The 21,282-nt window shown below is 45.6% G+C and overlaps 1 pseudogene; it reads left to right on the forward strand.

Moving 5' to 3' along the window:
• Positions 1-12,526: 12,526 nt before the first annotated feature.
• On the forward strand, positions 12,527-13,533 carry LOC136317700 (rho-related GTP-binding protein RhoG-like; annotated as a pseudogene).
• The last annotated feature ends 7,749 nt before the right edge of the window (positions 13,534-21,282 follow it).

Raw genomic sequence — 21,282 nt, forward strand, 5'->3', positions numbered from 1 at the left:
GATACAGAGAGAGAGTCAGAAAGAGGGATAGATAGGGACAGACAGACAGACAGGAACAGATAGATGAGAAACATCAATCATTAGTTTTTTGTTGTGTATTGCGACACCTTAGTTGTTCATTGATTGCTTTTTCATACGTGCCTTGACCTTGGGCCTTCAGCAGACCGAGTAACCCCTTGCTTGAGCCAGCGACCTTGGGTCTGAGCTGGTGAGCTTTTCGCTCAAACCAGATGAGCCTGCACTCAAGCTGGCGACCTCGAGGTCTCGAACCTGGGTCCTTGGCATCCCAGTCCTACACTCTATCCACTGCACCACTGCCTGGTCAGACTAAAATGTTCTTTAAGCTTCCTAAAATATTAATATTAATTTTGTAACCTTTGATACTGTAAAGCCAGTAGCCAGGGCCACCATCACAGCAGCCTGGCCCATGCAGGTTCGCATTGAATTCGGACAGTCGCCAAAGAAATAGCAGAGCCAAAAGCTGGTGGGCCATCATTTTAATCCTAGCTTGCACCTGGTGGGCAAGTAAAAACACACACTAGACTCCAAAACCCACTCACATTCAGTGCTCACAAAGCTACTGACTTATCCAAGTTTCCTAGAATCAAAGGTTTCTAGCTCACCAGACTTATTCACCTGTTCCCCATCTCCTTCTTTCTCTCTGCACAAACTCTGCACAAACTGGCTTCTCATTCAACACTCACCATCTTGGTTGCTTCTCCTGTCCTCCTCCATGTGGCCTTTCTCTGCTCTCTGCTCTCTCTTCTCTCTGTTCTAATGTTAATCTCAGGAACCAAGAGAGCAAGCTCCCGTTCTGCCCCCATTTTATAGTGTAGAAACCAAAACCTTTAATCCAATATACAAAATCGGGAAGTCTCTAATACAAAGTCACCTATCTGAGGCATGATGGGATTGTACCACCCCACATCAAAAAGGGTGGGAAAGGCTTAATCCCAAAACCAAGCCCCAGGCTATAAGGATTCTGCCTGCCCACAGCCCGCCCCCAACACACATTAATATCACCTGGGTGATGGCCTACACGTGGGCAGCGCCATCTTTAACAAAGTGAGCATAATATATTTTATCTGCCCAACAGATACCTTACAACAGTATCAGAGACTTTCTTGTTTGTATATTGGATTAAAGGTTTTGATTTCTACACTATAAAATGGGGCAGAGGAGCCCATGCTGTAGGAGAGCAGAGAAAGGCCACGTGGAGGAGAAGAGAAGCAGCCAAGATGGCAGAGTGCTGAAGGAGAAGCCAATTTGTGCAGAGAGAAGGAGATGGGGAACAGAGGTGAATAAGGCTGGTGAGGTAGAAACCTTTGATTCTAGGAGACTTGGATAAGTCAGTGGCTTTGGGATCCCTGAATGGAAAGGGAAGTGTTTTCCCACTGTGTGTATTTCTTGCCCACCGGATGCAAGCTAGGATTAAAGATAATGACCCACCAGTTCTTGGCTCCATTGTTTCATTACTGTCTGTCCGAATCAAATTCAAACCTGCATGGGCCAGGCGGCTGTGATGGTGGCCATTGCTACTGGCCATACTGTATTGTAGTGTTAACTATATTCACATTGCTGTGCAACAGAACTCCACAATTTTTTCATCTGGTAAAACTGAAACTCTATTCCCATGAAACTACTCCCCATCTCCTCACCCTCAGCCCTGGCCAGCACCATCCATTCTACTTTCTGCTTCTGCGAGTTTGACTTCTACATAACTCATATAATTGGAATCATGCAGTATTCAGCTTGTGAATGAAAAAGGGGCCACGTGCTGAACCTGACAAGCTCAGGGGAGGCCTGCATGGTGACCTTGCAGACTCAGAGACAGAAAGTGACCACACAAGATGGTCTGAAATGAAAACTTTCTAACTGAAAGCAGTTCATGTTGGGTAGTCATGTTGTAGGGTGATAGGGTGATATTTTTCTCTAAACAAAGGTCAATGTTTACCTTAATTGAGCCTATCTACTGTCCTTTGCATCTACAATAACATACCTGATAACATGCCTTTGAAACGTAAGTGTCATTTTATTTTCTGGTCTCCTCAGGGTAGGCATCCCACCAGAGCAGGAACCAACAAATCCCTTCGTTGTTATTATCATGTTAATTGTTAGAAATTTATGTAAAACACATTTCAGTATATACATTTTTATTTTTTTATCCAATCCCAGAAATTTCCCCATTTTGCTTTCTCCTATCTCCCTAATCTGTCACCAATTTCATGGAACCCCTTTACGTTTTCCCCTTTGATTCTAATGTATAAAATAAGTGGTGAGACTGCCATTTTCCAGAGCATTTTCAATATTTGAGACTTTGCTTTCTGGCAATGGTCAACAGTTTGGCTCAAATAAACTCATAAAAAGTTCTTACAGGTTTGGAAATTTCTTACATCAACAGGCTCTTTGTGACTGGCTTATTTTGCTTAGCATAAAGTCTTCGAAGTTCATCCATGCTGAGGTATATGAAAATATTGCCTTCTTTTTCAAGCTGAAATAAATTGATGTATATGACTTTTTATTTATTAATAAACTGATGGACATTTAGGCTGTTCTGTTTTTCTTAATTTAACTTTCTAAAATTGATTTGAGAGAGAGAGAGAGATACATCAATTTGTTGGTTTGTTGTTTCACCTATTTATGCAGTGTTGGGAAGATAAAATATATTGTGCTCATTTTGTTAAAGATGGTGCTGCCCACATGGAAGCCCGTTGCCCAGGTGATTGCCTGGGATGGGCATGAGTATATTGTGTGTTGGGGTGGGCTGTGGGCAGGCAGGATCCTTGTAGCCTGGGGCTTGTTTTTTTTTAATTTTTTATTTTTTTATTTTTTTATTTTTCCAAAGCTGGAAACGGGGAGAGACAGTCAGACAGACTCCCGCATGCGCCCGACCGGGATCCACCCGGCACGCCCACCAGGGGGCGACGCTCTGCCCACCAGGGGGCGATGCTCTGCCCCTCCGGGGCGTCGCTCTGTCGCGACCAGAGCCACTCTAGCACCTGGGGCAGAGGCCAAGGAGCCATCCCCAGCGCCCGGGCCATCTTTGCTCCAATGGAGCCTCGCTGCGGGAGGGGAAGAGAGAGACAGAGAGGAAGGAGAGGGGGAGGGGTGGAGAAGCAGATGGGCGCTTCTCCTGTGTGCTCTGGCCTGGAATCGAACCTGGGACCCCTTGCACGCCAGGCCGACGCTCTACCACTGAGCCAACCAGCCCAGGGCCTCCTGGGGCTTGTTTTTAGGACTAAGCCTTTCCTACCCTTTTTGATGTGGGATGGTGCACTCTCATGAGGAATCCCATTATGCCTCAGATAAGTGACTTTGTATAAGAGACTTCCTTGTTTGTATATTGGATTAAAGGTTTTCAATCTACACCAGGGGTCAGGAACCTATGACTCCTGAGCCAGATGTGGCTCTTTTGATGGCTGCATCTGGCTCGCAGACAAATCTTTAATAAAAAATAATAACATTAAAAATATAAAACATTCTCATGTGTTACAATCCATTCGTTTCCTACCTCTCATGTTCATGGTTGCGGGTGGCTGGAGCCAATCACAGGAGTCCTCCGGACAGCACCAAATTTTTATTGGATAATGCGTAATGTACACGGGTCATTGTATGGCTCTCATGGAATGACATTTTAAAATATTTGGCTTTCATGGCTCTCTCAGCCAAAAAGTTTCCTGACTCCTGATCTACACTATTAAGTGGGGCAGACTGGGAGCTTGCTCTCTTTCAGTTCCTGAGATTAGTATTAGAGCAGAGAGCAGAGAGGAGAGCAGAGTAAGGCCATGTGGAGGACAGGAGAGGCATCCACGATGGCGGAGCACTGAAAGAGAAGCCAGTTAGTGCAGAGTTTGTGTAGAGAGAAGGAGATGAGAAACAGAGGTGAATAAGGCTAGTGAGCTAGAAACCTTTGATACTAGGAAACTCGGATAAGTAAATAGCTTTGTGTGCACTGAATGAGTGGGTTTTGGAGCCCAGTGTGTGTTTTTACTTGCCTGCCAGGTGCAAGCTAGGATTAAAGCTAATGGCCCACTGTAAGAATGAGATGGCACTCGAACACCAGATGTGCAGGCTTTATTAGAGGAGAAAGACCTGCCGGGGCACTTCTCTGGGAGTACAGACTAGGGGGTGAATTTTATAGGGTTTGGGAGATCCTGAGGAGATACTGAGTCAGAAGTTCTGGTATGTCCCCTCTTGCAGATTTATGGTTTTGGCTTTCTGAAACGCTCCTCCTTAGATCGGTTGACCAGCTTCTTGGAATTCTTCTGCCTCAGGGGCAATTATCTAGTAAGTAAGGGTGAGGTCAGGCAGTCAGGCAGAACAATCAAAGGGCAGTTGGAATTTCTGGTAAATTTATATATCTATCATTTCTCAACTCTGTGGTATGATAAAAATGGAAAAGAGGTGGGGGGAAGGAAAGGGTATGGGGTTCAGGAAGGAGATTTGTCTCAGACCGACTATCTTCTGGAGCTCCTTCCTGCTGTTATCCCTATTGGGGGCCTCCTTTGTGAACTCCCCCCCCCCCAGAGTAGTTGGAGTAGGAATTGTAAAAGCATTTGATTCTAGGTAATTCTGGAGATTTCTCTCATTAGAGCCTGCAGGAACTTGACAAAGAAAGGGGCAAGCATTAAAATTAGGCACAAAATTAGGATTGGTCCTATAATGGTGCTAACATCGAAAACAAGGCGCCCTGGCCGGTTGGCTCAGCGGTAGAGCGTCGGCCTAGCATGCGGGGGACCGGGGTTCGATTCCCGGCCAGGGCACATAGGAGAAGAGCCCATTTGCTTCTCCACCCCTCCCTCCTTCCTCTCTGTCTCTCTCTTCCCCTCCCGCAGCCAAGGCTCCATTGGAGCAAAGATGGCCCGGGCGCTGGGGATGGCTCCTTGGCCTCTGCCCCAGGCGCTAGAGTGGCTCTGGTCGGCAGAGTGACGCCCCGGAGGGGCAGAGCGTCGCCCCTGGTGGGCGTGCTGGGTGGATCCCGGTCGGGCGCATGCGGGAGTCTGTCTGACTGTCTCTCCCCGTTTCCAGCTTTAGAAAAATAAAAAAAAAAAAATACAAAAAAAAAAACAAAAAAAAAAAACAAGGCATTTTTCCACCATTGTTCAGAGTAGGGATGTATTTATAGGGTTCCAGATTTTTCTGTTTTGTGAGGGCAGGTTTCATGGTTATTGTGTAGGTTTAGGTAGATTTTTCCAATTTTCTGATTGGTGAATGTCTGTATGCAGTTCTGTAAGAATCTAGTGAGACCAACCAACTTCTGGTTTGTGGTTGGAGTAAGGCATGCCACTTTTCTATTTTAGCAGCAGTGGGAGTTGTCAGGATCACGGTGTGTGGACCTGTCAACATGAAAGTCAATCTTTGGGTGATGTAATGCTGGAATTGCCTCTTGGACAATCTTTGAACAGTTTGCTGAGTAACCTGTAAATCCTGCAAGTACTTAGGGAAAGAGTGGTTACTTTTCTACACTTTGCAGTTAGATTTTAAGTCCTAGTGACCACTGCTTCTAGCTGGAATTAGTAGCAGGTCCCAGCCTACAATAGGCATGGGGCATTGAGATAAGGGGAATAAAGGAGATACTATACATTAAATAATGCAATAAAATCAGACTATCAATACCCACAGTAGAGATCTTCGAGGGATAAATAGAACTCAAATATTCAGGCAAGGCATAGTAGATGGCCCTTGTGTTTATAAGAAATGAGATCAGTTTATCTGCTACTTGGAAGAAATACCTTAGGCTCGTGAACGATGTCCTTGGACTTTCAGTGGCAATTCCCAGCATGCTGGGCAAAGTCAGGTCACAGGTACCTGGATCAGGGCTAGAAGAGACTGAACTCTCCCTCCATGGATCAGCTGCCTCCAAGGGGCAGCTTACCTTCTTGTGTACCTTTTCCACAGCAAAGACGTGTCAACTGGTGGGGCCGGGAAGACTGGTAGGCTTCAGTTCAGTGACCTTTTTTTCCGCTCTTGAAGTAGGGCCCTGATGGAATCCTATAAAACCCTTTAGGGTGCTGGAGCCTTTAAGAGCGTATGCCAAAAGCTGGTATTTCCTGACCTCTTTTTGGGCCTTATTTGTCTTTTCTGTTACTCCCTTGGCCATTATAGACCTTAAAAGCCATGCTCAGAAGATCTCACTGAGGGGCTTGACTAAGAGAGTAAAATCGGAAATCCAGTGTCTAAAGAAGTCTATTAGACTGAGGAAAGAAAGGATTTGATTTGCAGTGGTAGGTGGTTGGAGACTGCAGAGGGTCTGAGTTCAATCTAAGTTGAGACCTCAGTTGGTGGGGGTTAAGGCGATGCCCAAATAGACTATGGACTAAGAGTGAAGTTGAGCCTTAGCAGAGAAGACATGATATCCCTTCACAGCAAGGAAGTTAAGAAGGGTGGCAGTGTGTCTCCTTGAGGCAGGCAGGGAGGGGCTGCAGAGGATTAGGTTATTTACACATTTTAAGAGAGTACTGGTTTTGAGATTTCATGCTGATAAATCCTGAGCTAGTACCTGCCCAAACAGGTGTGGGCTGTTTCTGAACCCCTGGGGTAGACAGTGCAAGTAAGGGTAAACATAAAGTAAGAGTCAAGGTGTAGAGCAGGGGTCCCCAAACTACAGCCTGCGGGCCACATGTGGCCCCCTGAGGCCATTTATCCGGCCCCCGCTGCACTTCCAGAAGGGGCACCTCTTTCATTGGTGGTCAGTGAGAGGAGCATAGTTCCCATTGAAATATTGGTCAGTTTGTTGATTGAAATTTACTTGTTCTTTTATTTTAAATATTGTATTTGTTCCTGTTTTGTTTTTTTTACTTTAAAATAAGATATGTGCAGTGTGCATAGGGATTTGTTCATAGTTTTTTTTTATAGTCCGGCCCTCCAACAGTCTGAGGGACAGTGAACTGGCCCCCTGTGTAAAAAGTTTGGGGACCCCTGGTGTAGAGGAATGGTAAAGAAGGCATTCTTGAGATCTAGGATTGTGAAGTGAGTGGTGTTTGAGGGAATGTGTGACAGTAACCTGTAGAGATTAGGGACTACTGGATGGAGGGGAATTATTGCCTCACTGATTAGGTGTAAGTCTTGTATGAGGTGATAAGCCCCTGAAGGTTTTTAAACAGGAAGGATGGAGGTATTGCAGGGAGAGTCCGTGGGGATGAGTAAGCCTTGATTTAAGAGGTGGATAATTATTGGTTTAAGGCCTTAGAAACAGACACAGTTACACTTAAACAAAGACTTCTCATACAAATTATAAATAAGGAATTTAAGTGAGCATGCTTTACTTGTTTCAATTAAAATTATAGTAGAGATATTTTCTGACAAACAAAGAGACAAACAGATTACTCACTCACACAGCTCAATAGACAGGGAGTTGTCAGCATAGAGGGGAGGAAGAGAGAAAGCAGCTGGATGGAAAGAAGGAGGGTCAGAATCTTCAGGAGAATGAGGAGGAGGTTAAAGTGCTGATGGTGGTGCCACGTGGTCAGAGTAGTCAAAAAGAGTTAGAGCTCTGAAGAGAGGGGAGAGGACAAGGAGGAGATGGGAATAGCTGTAGCTGAAGCCGGTGGGAAGGGAGGATAGGTAAGATACAGCTGATGTCGGTGGGATAGGGGAATAAGTCAAAGAAGATACAGCCAAAGCTGTTGGGGAGAGGGGATGGGTCGAGAAAGATACAGCTGAAGCTGGTGGGGAGGGGGAATGGATCAAAGAAGAAAAAGAGACAGAGCTGCCTGTGTGTAAGGAGGGAGGAGGGGTTTAAGAACACAGTGGAGAAGGGAGGGGCCCCTGTCCAGCAGTGGAGGAGAAAGAGAGAATGGTATTTGCAGGTGGATGAGAAAGAGGATTCAGTGAAGAGAGGGGAGGGGGCTTTCTGGAGGGAAGAGACTCAAGTGGAAGAGATTTGCAGAGGGACCAGAGAAGGGTCCTGAGAGAGGGTTGCCCCTGGGGGTCAGGCAGGAGGGGGAGAGAGTTGGGAATCTGCAGAGAAGGAAAGATTAAGAGCACAGGTTTTAGGTGAGGTTTCTTTGGTCAAAAATGGCTTGCACATAGAACAGGCGGCACAGAAATTAAGGACAGGAGTAAAGGGACAAGAAAGCCTGTATGTAAGGAATTTCTGATGCTTTCCCCATCTGGTGGCAAAATTGTCAAGATCTTTTAGGATATTGTAATCGAATGTCCCGTTTTCAGGCCAATGGGAGTCATTGTCTAATTTGTATTGGGGCCACACCGTGTTACAGAAGAAAATGAGGTTTTTTTGGCTTAAGGTCAGAGAGGCCCAACTTAGTGAGGTTTTTTATGAGACATCCTAGAGGGGTCTGGTCAGAAGGCTTAGACTCTGAAAAACCCATATTGGAGACAGGTGAGCAAGAGGGGGCATCCCTGCCTTTTGTCACTGTCCCAAGAGGAGAGAATCTCCGTGTGGGGGAGTCGTCCCTGATAGAGGTCGTCACCATCTGTCTGGGAGCTCTGAGAGAGAGAGAGAGTGGACAGGTTTGGCTAGGTGCCTAGTCTTTCCGTGCAGTCTACTGAGACTGAAAGTCAAACCTCTCAAAAGCTGAGCATGTCAGAGAAAACGGTCTGACCAGGAAAATTTTGTGGAAAAGAGAAGCTGACTGGGGAAAGGGACGGAAGAAAACTCCTTTCCTTTTCGTCTGGCAGGGGTTCGGGACAGGGTCAGATTGCCAGCCAATCGACCTACAATTGCTTGTCCAGGCTTAGTTTGGACAGCAAAGAGGGATCGTCCAGGCAATTAGTACCCTGTCCCGGGAGAATTTTATAGGGTTTGGGAGAACCTGAGGAGTTACTGAGTCAGAAGTTCTGGTATGTCCCCTCCTGCGGAGTTATGGTTTCGGCTTTCTGGAATGCTCCTCCTTAGGGCGGTTGACCAGCTTCTTGAAACTCTTTGCTTCAGGGGTGATTATCTAGTAAGTAAGGGTGAGGTCAGGCAGTCAGGCAGAACAACCAAAGGGCAGTTGGAATTCTGGTAAATTCGTATATCTATCACCCACCAGTTCTTGGCTCCATTGTTTCATTACTCTCTGTCTGAATCTAATGCGAACCTGCATAGACCAGGTGGCTGTAGTGATGGCCGTGCCTACTGGCTTCATATGCAGTCATTGGTTGATTCTTATATGTGCCCTGACTGGAGTCAAACCCGCAACCTTGGTGCATGGGGAAGATGCTCTAACCAACTGAGCTACCTGGCTAGGGCTGCTTCCTCTTGGCTCTTGTGAATAATGAGGTAATGAACGTGGGTATGCAAATATCTCTTCAAGGTCCTGTCTTTGCCTGACCAGGTGTTGGCGCAGTGGATAGTGTCGGACTGGGATGTGGAAGACCCAGGTTCGAGACCCTGAGGTCGCCAGCTTGAGCGAGGGCTCATCTGGTTTGAACAAAAGCTCACCAGCTTGAGCCCAAGGTTGCAGGCTCGAGCAAAGGGTTACTCAGTCTGCTGAAGGCCCGCCGGTCAAGGCACATATGAGAAAGCAATCAATGAACAATTAAGGTGTTGCAATGTGCAATAAAAAACTAATGATTGATGCTTCTCATCTCTCCATTCCTGTCTGTCTGTCCCTGTCAATCCCTGTCTCTGCTCTGTAAAAAAAAAGAAAAAAAGAAAAAAAAAGATCCTGTCTTCAATTATTTGGGATATGTTTTTAGTATTATTTTTTTAAGTGAGAGGAGAGGAGATAGACAGACTCCCGCATGTACCACAACCAGGATCTACCTGGCAACCCCTGTCTGGGGCCAATGCTCAAATCATCTGAGCTATCCTCAATGCCCAGGGCTGATGCTCAGACCAATCAAGCCACTGGCTGCGAGAGGGGAAGCAAGAGAGAAGGGGAAGAGGGAGGGGAAGAGAAGGAGATGGTTATTTCAGATGTGTGCCCTGACCTGGGATCGAACCTGGGACATCTGTATGCCAGGCCTACACTAGCCTGTCTAGGACCCTTTTAGTATTACTTTAAAATTTTTAATTATGGAGAATTTTAAACATGTACACAAGTAGATAAAATAGTATAATGGATGTGTAGGCTGAATAAATGAGTCAGTTTGTACAAAATAGCTTCCCCAAATACCTGGGACTTTTGCTGAACCCTCCCTTTCTTAAAGAATTTGTTCTGCGTGGATGTGCTTTGAGTTTTGTTTCAAACCCAATATGTTCAGCTGTATTTCCATATTTAGGCCCTCAGCCACCAGTGTGACTTGAGTGCCCCGCTGCTGACCGGATCTACCAGGAGTGTTGGTAGATAGAAACAAGAAGAAGTGAATTTTGAAAAAAAAAAAAAAAAAAAAAGAAGAAGAAGAAGTGAATTTTGATATTTTTTCCTAGTTGTAGAGATGAGGAGCTGAGCTTGGGGTGCAAAGTGATCTTTGTGCCTGAGAGTTTTGCTCTGGTTCAGCAACCCTCTCAGATGCACTGTTGTCCTGGAAGCAGTCATTCTGAGCAGCGATGTTTGATACTGGGTGATTCCTAGAAGAGGCTGGGAAGATGAGTTGTTGAACAGTGACTGCTGTAGGAACTCAGAGGAGGAAGAAATTAATCCAGACTGGGAAAGTCATGGAAGGCTATTCTCAAGGAATGTGGCTGTAACTTTGTCCTGCTTCTATTGACCTTGTGTGTTTGATTCTTACACCTAGTCCTAGATGGCAAAAGACAGAATTGTTGGTCAGTGAATACCCTGGAATGGTTGCCTACTAGTTCCAGGGGTCGTCAAACTTTTTATAAAAACCGCCCACTTTTGCAGTGCTGGTAGACCTGATCCTTACCGCCCACTAGTGGGCGTTCCAGCTTTCATGATGAGCCAATCGCGGCGCTGTTTGGTTGCACGTTAGGGACCAGGTTGACCAGCACTGCAAAAGTGGGCGGTTTTTATAAAAAGTTTGACGACCCCTGCCTGGACTTTTAACTGTGGGACCTGTGCTACCAAAAGCTTCTAGGTAGAATACCTCCCTGGTCAGAATTAGCTATATGAGAAGAGAGCTACCCCTACTGGGCCTGTGTGGAGCATACTCAGAAAGCCAGCTTTTCTTTACTGTGACCTGAATGTGTTGCTTTGTTTTGCTTTTGTCTTTGATATGAGCCTAATATAGACATATGCTAATAAGCAACAGGATGTTGGATGTGTCTATTCCCCCAAATTCCGAAGGTGAGAGACTTATTCTCAATTTTTTAAAATGTTTATTTAATTGATATTAGAGAGAGGGGAAGTGGGAGGGAGAGAGAGAGAGAGACAGGAACTTCAATCTGTTCCTGTATGTGCCCTGACTAGGGATCGAACCGGCAATCTCTGCGCTTTGAAACGACACTCTAACCAACAGAGCTATCTGGCTGGGACTTAGTTATTTTTTTTTATATAATCAAATACATATGACAATTCATCCTTTCCTCCACGTTCTGACACTTGAAGAAGCGGAGGCTACAAGGATCAGGTCTGAAATTAGGACAGTAGTTAAGAAGCTGAAGGAACTGGAGAGGTGTGAGGCACTAACAGCCTAGAACTTTGACAGGGTGTGAATATGGGTGTTTAAACACGGGAGCTTATAGTAAACCTGCTACTTGGAGATATACCATGCTGTTAACTTCCGTGTACTTTCTTCATGTTATTCGTGAAGATACAGACAAGAGTATGGTGCTCCCACGACCTGTAGTTTTACTCAGATAAGGTGGGAAGGGATGAGCACTGTAATCATTTATGCAGAACTTCTGCCTTCTCCAGAATAATAGAAGGAGAAGAATTACTGTGAAGTCATATTAGCTTCTGAGACTTAATAAGAATTTCTGGTGTGGCAGGCAGTAATCATATTTACTGCACCTGTATTATTCTTTCATCTAAACCTCAGGCTAGAATTCACAAGGCTTAGGAAAAAAGAGGACTGGTTTTTGACTACAGGTAATCTGACCTCAGAGCTTGGACTCTTCACCGCTTCTCTATATGGTGAACTCTTCCTGGCCAACCTTCCACCCCAGTAGATGATGTTGCTCTTTTTTCAGGAAGTCTATAGTCACAGACCCAAAGTGAGAATCTTGTTTCTTGTGTTCAACTTTGGGAGCAGTCTTTCTATACTTTTTTAAAAAAATTAGTTACCATTTATTGAGCACCTCCTATATCTCAGCACCTTTGACAATATATTAAGACCTTATGACAACAATGTAGCATAAATGCCTGTGTATATGAATGGCTTTTTGTCCTTTTGGGCTCAGAGCCCTTTTCAAGAATCTGATAACAGTTTTGGATCTTCTTTCCAGAAAAATTCACTTAAGCGCATACATATACGATTACACAACAACTTCAGAGGTGGCTTTTAGGACCCACTGAAGTTTGTCCTTTAGCAGCCCACAGTAAGAACTCTTGCCCTATACCACCTTTCCCAGCTGACTCTTCTATGATGTGAAGGGGACAGGCAGTGGGGGGGGGGGGGCGCCTCACCTCCTCTCCTTTTCCTCAGAGAAAAATGTTTATAAAGCCTAGACTCCCTTAATTAACCAAGCATCTTGGGACATTCTTCATTTCTCTCTTGTACATAGAACTCCAAGTGAAGAATGCATACTATCAGATGTGTGATTGTAGGAGATGGGGCTGTAGGTGAGACCTGCCTCCTCCTCAGTTACACAGCAAATGCCTTTCCTGAAGAGTGTATCCCCACTGTCTTCGACAACTAGAGCCTCCAGACATCTGTGAATAGCCAGATCATCAGCCTCAGCTTGTGGGACACAGATGGTCAAGAAGAATATGACCGCCTGACCAGGCGGTGGCGCAGTGGATAGAGCATCGGACTGGGATGCAGAAGACCCAGGTTCGAGACCCCGAGGTCGCCAGCTTGAGCGCGGGCTCATCTGGTTTGAGCAAAAAGCCCACCAGCTTGAACCCAAGGTCGCTGGCTCCAGCAAGGAGTTACTCAGTCTGCTGGAGGCCCACGGTCAAGGCACATATGAGAAAGCAATCAATGAACAACTAAGGTGTCGCAATATGCAATGAAAAACTAATGATTGATGCTTCTCATCTCTCTCCATTCCTGTCTGTCTGTCCCTGCCTATCCCTCTCTCTGACTCACTCTCTGTCTCTGTAGAAAATAAAAAAATTTTAAAAAAGAAGAATATGACCGACTGAGAACGGCCTCCTGCCCCAGACCAGTGTCTTTGTAATTTGTTTTTCAGTTGACAACCCATCCTCCTATGCCAATGCAAGGCATAAGGGGCACCCAGAGGTCTCCCATTTTTGCCCCAATGTGCCTGTTCCACTGGTAGGCACCAAGAGTGACTTGTGGAGTGACCTCGAGACAGTGAAGAAGCTGAAAGAACGGTGCCTGGTGCCCATAACCCCTCAGCAATGCACATCTCTGGCTAAGCAGGTGGGGACAGTGAAGTATCTGGAATGTTCTGCCTTGACGCAGGACGGGGTACATGAGGTATTTTCCGAAGCTGTCCGGGCTGTGCTTTACCCTGCCACAAAGAAGAACTGCAAGAAGTGCATCCTTTTACAGCTTTCGGGTTGGTACTTGGGGACTGTGCCCAGGAGAATATGGAGGGCTGCCTCTGACAGCATTTAGCAATGCCAGCAGAGCCATTTGCTTCCTCCTGGAAACCCAAGGCTCCAGGTTACTCGGCTCTCGGAGGAACGAAGACGGGCTAGCGCATGCATGCACTTTGGTCTGGACCTTTTTGGTGTGTGTGTGTGATCAAAGTGGTAAGAGGAGACACCACCAAGCATTGTTCTGCTGTTGTGTCCTATCCCAGCCATGCCGCAGCGAGGCAGAGTGGCCTCATACTGTTCTTGTAGACTTCTGTTGGTCTGTTTTTAAATCAAACTTCAGCTTTCCTGGATGTATTTACCACTGAGCAAGTGCCTCACAGGACAAGTCTCTCCAGTTGTCAAATCATTGGCTTAAATTTTCTGGCATACCGGTTCTCTCTCTCTCTCTCTCTCTCTCTCTCTCTCTCTCTCTCTCGGTATTTTTCTGAAGCTGGAAATGGGGAGGGACAGTCAGACTGACTCCCGCATGCGCCCCACCGGGATCCACCCGGCATGCCCACCAGGGGGCGATGCTCTGCCCCTCCCGGGCGTTGCTCTGTTGCAACCAGAGCCACTCTAGCGCCTGGGGCAGAGGCCAAGGAGCCATCCCCAGCGCCCGGGCCATCTTTGCTCCAATGGAGCCTCAGCTGCGGGAGGGGAAGAGAGAGACAGAGAGGAAGGAGAGGGGGAGGGGTAGAGAAGCAGATGGGCACCTCCACTATGTGCCCTGGTCGGGAATCAAACCTGGGACTTCTGCACGCCAGGCCGACGCTCTACCACTGAGCCAACCGGCCAGGGCTCTCTCTCTCTCTCTCTTTTTTTTTTTTTTTTTTTGTATTTTTCTGAAGCTGGAAACGGGGAGAGACAGTCAGACAGACTCCCACATGCGCCGGACCGGGATTCACCCGGCACGCCCACCAGGGGGCGACGCTCTGCCCACCAGGGGGCAATGCTCTGCCCCTCCGGGGCGTCACTCTGCTGCGACCAGAGCCACTTTAGCGCCTGGGGCAGAGGCCGAGGAGCCATCCCCAGTGCCCGGGCTATCTTTGCTCCAATGGAGCCTTGGCTGCGGGAGGGGAAGAGAGAGACAGAGAGGAAGGGGGGAGATAGAGAAGCAAATGGGCGCTTCTCCTATGTGCCCTGGCCAGGAATCGAACCCGGGTCCCCCGCACACCAGGCCGACGCTCTACTGCTGAGCCAACTGGCCAGGGCTTCTCTTTTTTAAGTGAGAGTGAGAGGGACAGGAGGACAGGGACAGACAGACAGGAAGGGAGAGAGATGAGAAGCACCAATTCTTTGTTGCAGCTCCTTAGTTGTTTATGGATTGCTTTCTCATATGTGCCTTGACCGGAGTGGGGCTACAGCAGAGCGAGTGACCCCTTGCTCAAGCCAGCGACCTTGGGCTTCAAGCCAGTGACCTTTGGGCTGAAGCCAGCAATCATGGGGTCATGTCTATGATCTCACGCTCAAGCCAGCAACCCCACACTCAAGCTGGTGAGCCCACAGTCAAGCCGGGATTTCGGGGTTTTGAACCTGAGTCCTCTGCATCCCAGTCCAATGCTCTATCCATGTGCCACCACCTGGTCAGGCTGACATACTCATTTTTGAAAACCAGTTTGTGTGTGGTTCTGGGGTGTTCCCAGTGTTGACATGTTCTTCCCATTCTTCAGATAAGACATTTTTGCAAAACTCGTTAAGCAGTATTTTCCAAAGTTCTGTGACATGGTAATAGATAATCCTTAAAAGAGTTCTGTGGTTAAATAAAGTCAGGGACCAGCTATTTAAATAAAGCTAAAAAAGTTCCTCTATTGTAGGAATTTACAACTTTTAATAAGAACACAACATTTCCTGAACTATTTTTATTTCTTTGGTCTTATGCAATACCTATTAACATCTCTATGGAGAATTTTAAACATACAGTATATGCAAGTAGATAAAATAGTATAATGGGCCTGACCTGTGGTGGTGCAGTGGGATAAAGCGTCGATCTGGAACACTGAGGTTGCCGGTTCGAAACCTTGGGCTTGCCTGGTCAAGGCACATATGGGAGTTGATGCTTCCTGCTCTTCCCCCTTCTCTCTCTCTCTCTCTCTCTCTCTCTCTTTCCCCTCTTTCTAAAAATCAATAAATAAAATATTTTTAAGAAATAGTATAATGGACATGTAGGTTAATAGGAGCCAGGAATTCCCATGGAGGAGGCTGTAGGAAAAAAAAAAGCATAGTGTGACCATCTTTGTGTCTTTGAAAAGAATGTCAGTCACAGACCTGTTATTGTTCCTCTCCCATCCTTAGGAGCTGGGTTTGGCACTTGGTCACGATAGTGCATTGGATGTGGGCTCTGATGGTCAGATCTGCTATGAAGTTCTTTTTTTTTTTTTTTTTTTTTTCATTTTTCTGAAGCTGGAAACAGGGAGAGACAGTCAGACAGACTCCCGCATGCGCCCGACCGGGATCCACCCGGCACGCCCACCATGGGGCAACGCTCTGCCCACCAGGGGGCGATGTTCTGCCCATCCTGGGCGTCGCCATGTTGCGACCAGAGCCACTCTAGTGCCTGGGGCAGAGGCCACAGAGCCATCCCCAGCGCCCGGGCCATCTTTGCTCCAATGGAGCCTCGGCTGCGGGAGGGGAAGAGAGAGACAGAGAGGAAAGCGCGGCGGATGGGTGGAGAAGCAAATGGGCGCTTCTCCTGTGTGCCCTGGCCAGGAATCGAACCCGGGTCCTCCGCACGCTAGGCCGACGCTCTACCGCTGAGCCAACCGGCCAGGGCCTGCTATGAAGTTCTTTTATTATTATTATTATTATTATTATTAGAGACAGAGAGAGGGGGAGAAAGAGAGAGGGAGAATGAGAAAGAGGGGAGAGAAATGGGAAGCATCTATTCATAGTAGTTGCTTCCTGTATGTGCCTTGACTGGGCAAGCCAAGGATTTCAAACTGGCGACCTTGGCATTCCAGGTTGACATTTTATCCACTGCGCCACCACAGGGCAGCTGCTAGGAGATTCTGATAGGTAGAATTAATCTTTCTGAAAAGCTATGTCTCTGTGGCTTCTGTGTGGCTTTTTCTTTGTTACTTTCCATTTTCAGGAAACACCACTGAAGGTTAACCCCCTAAATAAAACCAACCAACCAAAATGTCTTGACAGTCATTGTGAGGGAGTTCTGTGATTCCCTCTGAGACTTCTCTTTTGCTGTCATTCCTCTGAGTTACTATAAACACTACCTTGCTCTTTTCTTGTTGTTCCCTCCTCCATACATGGTGTGTGTGTGTGTGTGTGTGTGTGTATGTGTTCAACCCTGTGTGCTTTTTGAGGTCTTAGTTGCTCCAAGAGATTTGGGGTATGTTGGATCTCTAGATCCTGGGGCTGGAGTTGCTCAGCCCGCCCTGGGGCAGTATGAGTTAGATTCCTTATCCCAGTGAACCTGCTTCTCCATAGTTGTATTTCTGACCTTCTTTTATTTTTTTATTTTTTTATTCATTTTAGAGAGGAGAGGGAGAGAGAGAGAGAGAGAGAGAGAGAGAGAGGAGAGAGAGAGAGAGAGAGAGAGAGAGAGAAGTGGGGGAGGAGCAGGAAGCATCAACTCCCATATGTGCCTTGACCAGGCAAGCCCAGGGTTTTGTACCGGCGACCTCAGCATTTCCAGGTCGACGCTTTATCCACTGCGCCACCACAGGTCAGGCCCTGACCTTCTTTATTTGAAAATGGAGGAAGAATTTACTTCTTCACCTGGTAGGTAGCCGTTGGCAAGATGTGCATTGCCTCTCATCTTGCCAAAATCGCATTGCATTTTTTAGAGCTTGGCAGCTGAAAGGATCACATACCTCCCTACCTCCCCCCCTGTGGTGGGTGAAGGGTCTGTGCTTTGCTCTGGATAATCTTGCTGTGGCTCTCTGATGAGATGTGATGAGAGAAGGCTCAGGCTAACTGGACCTCCTAGATAGGGTTGGCAGAAAAAACATAGTAATATTTTACATGACAGAAGGAGACTAGACTAGACCATGAATAAACAATGGAGTATACAGATGCTGTATTATATAGTTGTACACCTGAAGCTTATATAATGTTATTAACCAGTATTACCACAATACATTTAAGTTTTTAAAAATTAAATATTTTTTTTTACAAATAACTTTTTAGTATAAGTATGTACCATGCAATATTTGAGACATACACTAAAACATCATTTGCTGTTTATCTGAAATTCAAATTTAGTGGCGGCATCCTGTATTTTTACTTGCTAAATCTGACAAGCCTACGCGGGGAGAATCTGGAACCTGGAGGTCAGGGAGAAATCAAGTGTTGATAGAAGATAAAAGATCATGTCAGCTCTCTACTCCTGCTCTTCTGGTTTCCATTCTCCCTCACCAGCAACTATAGTGTTTTGTTTTCCCTTCATTGTTGTACCCTCTACTTCATACAGTGCTTTCTGAGTATTTATTTTCCTTTTTTTCTTTTGTGAGAGAGACACACGGACAAACAGACAGGAAGCAAGAGAGATGAGAAGCATCAACACATACTTGCGGCTCCTTAGTTGTTCATTGATTGCTTCTCATATATGCCTTGACCTGGGGGCTACAGCTGAGCCAGCGACTCCTTGTTCAAGCCAGCGACCTTGGGCTTCAAGCCAGCGACTTTGGGCGTCAAACCAGAGACCTTTGGGCTCAAGCCAGAGACCTTTGGGCTCAAGCCAGTGACCTTTGGGCTCATGCCAATGACCATCGGGTCATGTCTATGATCCTATGCTCAAGCCAGTGGCTCTGTGCTCAAGCTGGCAACTTTGAGGTTTTGAACCTGGGTCCTCAGCATCCCAAGTTGATGCTCTATCCACTGCGCCACTATCTGGTCAGGCTTAACTGGCTTTCTAAAAATGTTTATTTTATTGATTTTAGAAAGAGAGGAAGGGAGACACACACACACACACACACACACACACACAGGAACATTGATCTGTTCCTGTATGCGCCTTGATCGGCGATTGAACCTGCAAAATCTGTGCCAGAGGCCAATGCTAGGACCAGCCAAGCTATCCTCAATGCCTGGGTCTGATGCTCAAACCAACTGAGCCGCTGGCTGCGATAGGGGAAGAGAGAGAGAAGGAGGAGAGGGAAGAGGAGAGAAGCAGATGGTCACTTGTCATGTGTGACCTGACTGGGAATCGAACCTGGGACTTCTGCTCTCTGGGATGATGCTCTACCCATTGAGAAAACCAGACAGGGCATAATTGCTTTTAATTTAATAGTGTTTCCTTCTCTTCTTGCCTGGCAAATTCCCAAATGTAAGCCTAGATTTGGTTTGGGCAAATTTGCATCCCCTAATAAATGGAGGTAGATCCACAAGTCAGAGAGTGTTTTTGTATTGGACTGATTTGATGATCCTTAAGCATACCCTGACATCTTGATTTTTATACTTAAAGAGAATTTGAAGACTACATACTAATATCACTTTTAAATTATTCATAATGGATGATAATAGACTTTTGACTTTAATGGGTCTGTTGCTTTATAAAAATCAAAGCAATTCCTCACGTCCCCCCATTTTGAGTGGTTTTGAACTGCTTTTCAGCTTGCAAAGGATAGAATAACTCTTTATAATTGTTGCACTGAACAGTTGCACCTGGGTGTAACTGTACTTATTTTTCTACATCAGACAATCAGTGTATAGATCTGTCTGCCCTGCTAACATTGATTCTCTAGTTTCTTCCCCAGCACCTGCCTGCCCCGTCACATCAACTCATTTCCAGGATTTAGCTTCATTTTTCTGGTTTTTACTAAGGAGAGACCAGTTAGTTCCCTGTCGAGGATTTTTCTCATTTATTACACTATATTCAGTAAATAGTCACCAAGCTCCTACTGTGTTATAGGTTTTACTTTACTAGGAAGTAGGGTTGTAAAAATGAGACATACCACTTAATGTCTTTTGCCTCTCTCACTTATCTCAGGAAAAGATTCTTCCTGTTTGTTATGAAAATTAACTAGTCAGGACTAGTAATTGTATATAGGGCCAATACACTATTAAGTACATTAGTAAGGAAGAGCTCAACCATATTTTATTTTGTAAATAGCTTTATTGAACTATAATTTACATACCATAACATTCACCCAAATCCAGTTTTTAAAACATTTCCATCAGCCCAGAAAGATCCCTCATTCTGCTAATCCCTATTTCCACTCCCAGCCTGTGGCAACCACTTACCTACTTTGTTTTTTCTGAACATTTTATATAAATGGAATCAAACAATATGTGACCATTTGGACTTATTTCCTTCATTTAGCATAACAATTTCAAGATTTATCCATTTTGTAGCATATTATGGGTACTTCATTTCTTTTTATTGCTGAATAATATTTCATTATATGGATATACCATATTTTATCTACTGATAGTTGAGGAACATAGGATTGTTTCTAGTTTTTGGCTATTGTGAATAATGCTGATGTGAACATTTGTGTACAAGGTTTTGTGTGAATATGCTTTTAATTCTCTTGGGTGTTTTTAGTTCCACCTATTCATGGAATTGCTGGGTCATATGGTAAATCTATGCAAAACCACATTTTGAGTCAAGAATGACATTTTAATATTTTTAGTATCTGAAATCCCCTTCCACAAATCTCCACCTACCTCTCATTATATCTGCTCTTCCTCAAGCACAAGCGTCCAAGAGGCAGTATAAGGTACACTAAAAAAACCCACATTCCAGCTGACCTATGGTAGCGCTGTGGATAAAGCATTGACCTGGAGCACTGAGATCCCTGGTTCAAAGCCCTGTGCTTGACTGGTCAAAGCACATATGGGAAGTATCTGTGAATTCATGCTTCCTGTTCCTCCTCTGCCTTTCTCTCTCTATATATATATCCTCTCTCTAAAAATCAATGAATAAAAAATTTAAAAAACAAACACATTCCATCTTGCTTTTTTTGTCTTAAATATTAGTATAGCAATAGTATTCTACTAACTTTTCATTACCAAAGTGCAGCATTTCAGCTACCATGCAGGTTTGGCAGAACTGCGTCTCCTGTTCTTGAAATGTACTGTACAGCCCATGGACATCCATGCAGCAAGTACTAGGCAGTCATTAAAAAAAATAGAGGAAGAGCGCTATGAAGTAGTCCAGTGTGATTTTCAGGCTATGTTAGTAAGTGAAAAAAAGCAAGGTGAAAAGGGTACATATAGTATGCTACCTTTTTTTTTTTAAGCGAACAGAGAGAGAGAGAGAGAGAGAGAGAGAGAGTCAGAGAGAGGGACAGACAGGGACAGACAGACTGGAATGGAGGGAGATGAAAAGCATCAATCATCAGTTTTTCGTTGCGACACCTTAGTTGTTCATTGATTGCCCTCTCATATGCGCCTTAACCGTGGGCCTTCAGCAGACTGAATAACCCCTTGCTCAAGCCAGAGACCTTGGGTCCAAGCTGGTGAGCCTTTGCTCAAGCCAGATGAGCCCGCGCTCAAGCCGGCAACCTCGGGGTCTCGAACCTGGGTACTCCGCACCCCAGTCCGACGCTCCATCCACTGTGCTACCGCCTGGTCAGGCAGTATGCTACCTTTTGTATAATGAAAAAGTAGAAATAAAAAAAATATATATGCACTCATTTGCTTATGTTTGCAAAACAAAACACAGGAATTACATTATTTATGTTTTTTTAGAGAGAGAGGGAGAGAGAAAGAGAGGTAACAGAGACAGACAGACAGGAAGGGAGAGAGATGAGAAGCATCAATTCTTTGTTGCGGCACCTTAGTTGTTTACTGATTGCTTTCTCATATGTGTCTTGACCGGTGGGGGAGG

The sequence above is a fragment of the Saccopteryx bilineata genome, chromosome X (genome assembly GCF_036850765.1).
Source record: "Saccopteryx bilineata isolate mSacBil1 chromosome X, mSacBil1_pri_phased_curated, whole genome shotgun sequence".
Lineage (NCBI taxonomy): Eukaryota > Metazoa > Chordata > Mammalia > Chiroptera > Emballonuridae > Saccopteryx > Saccopteryx bilineata.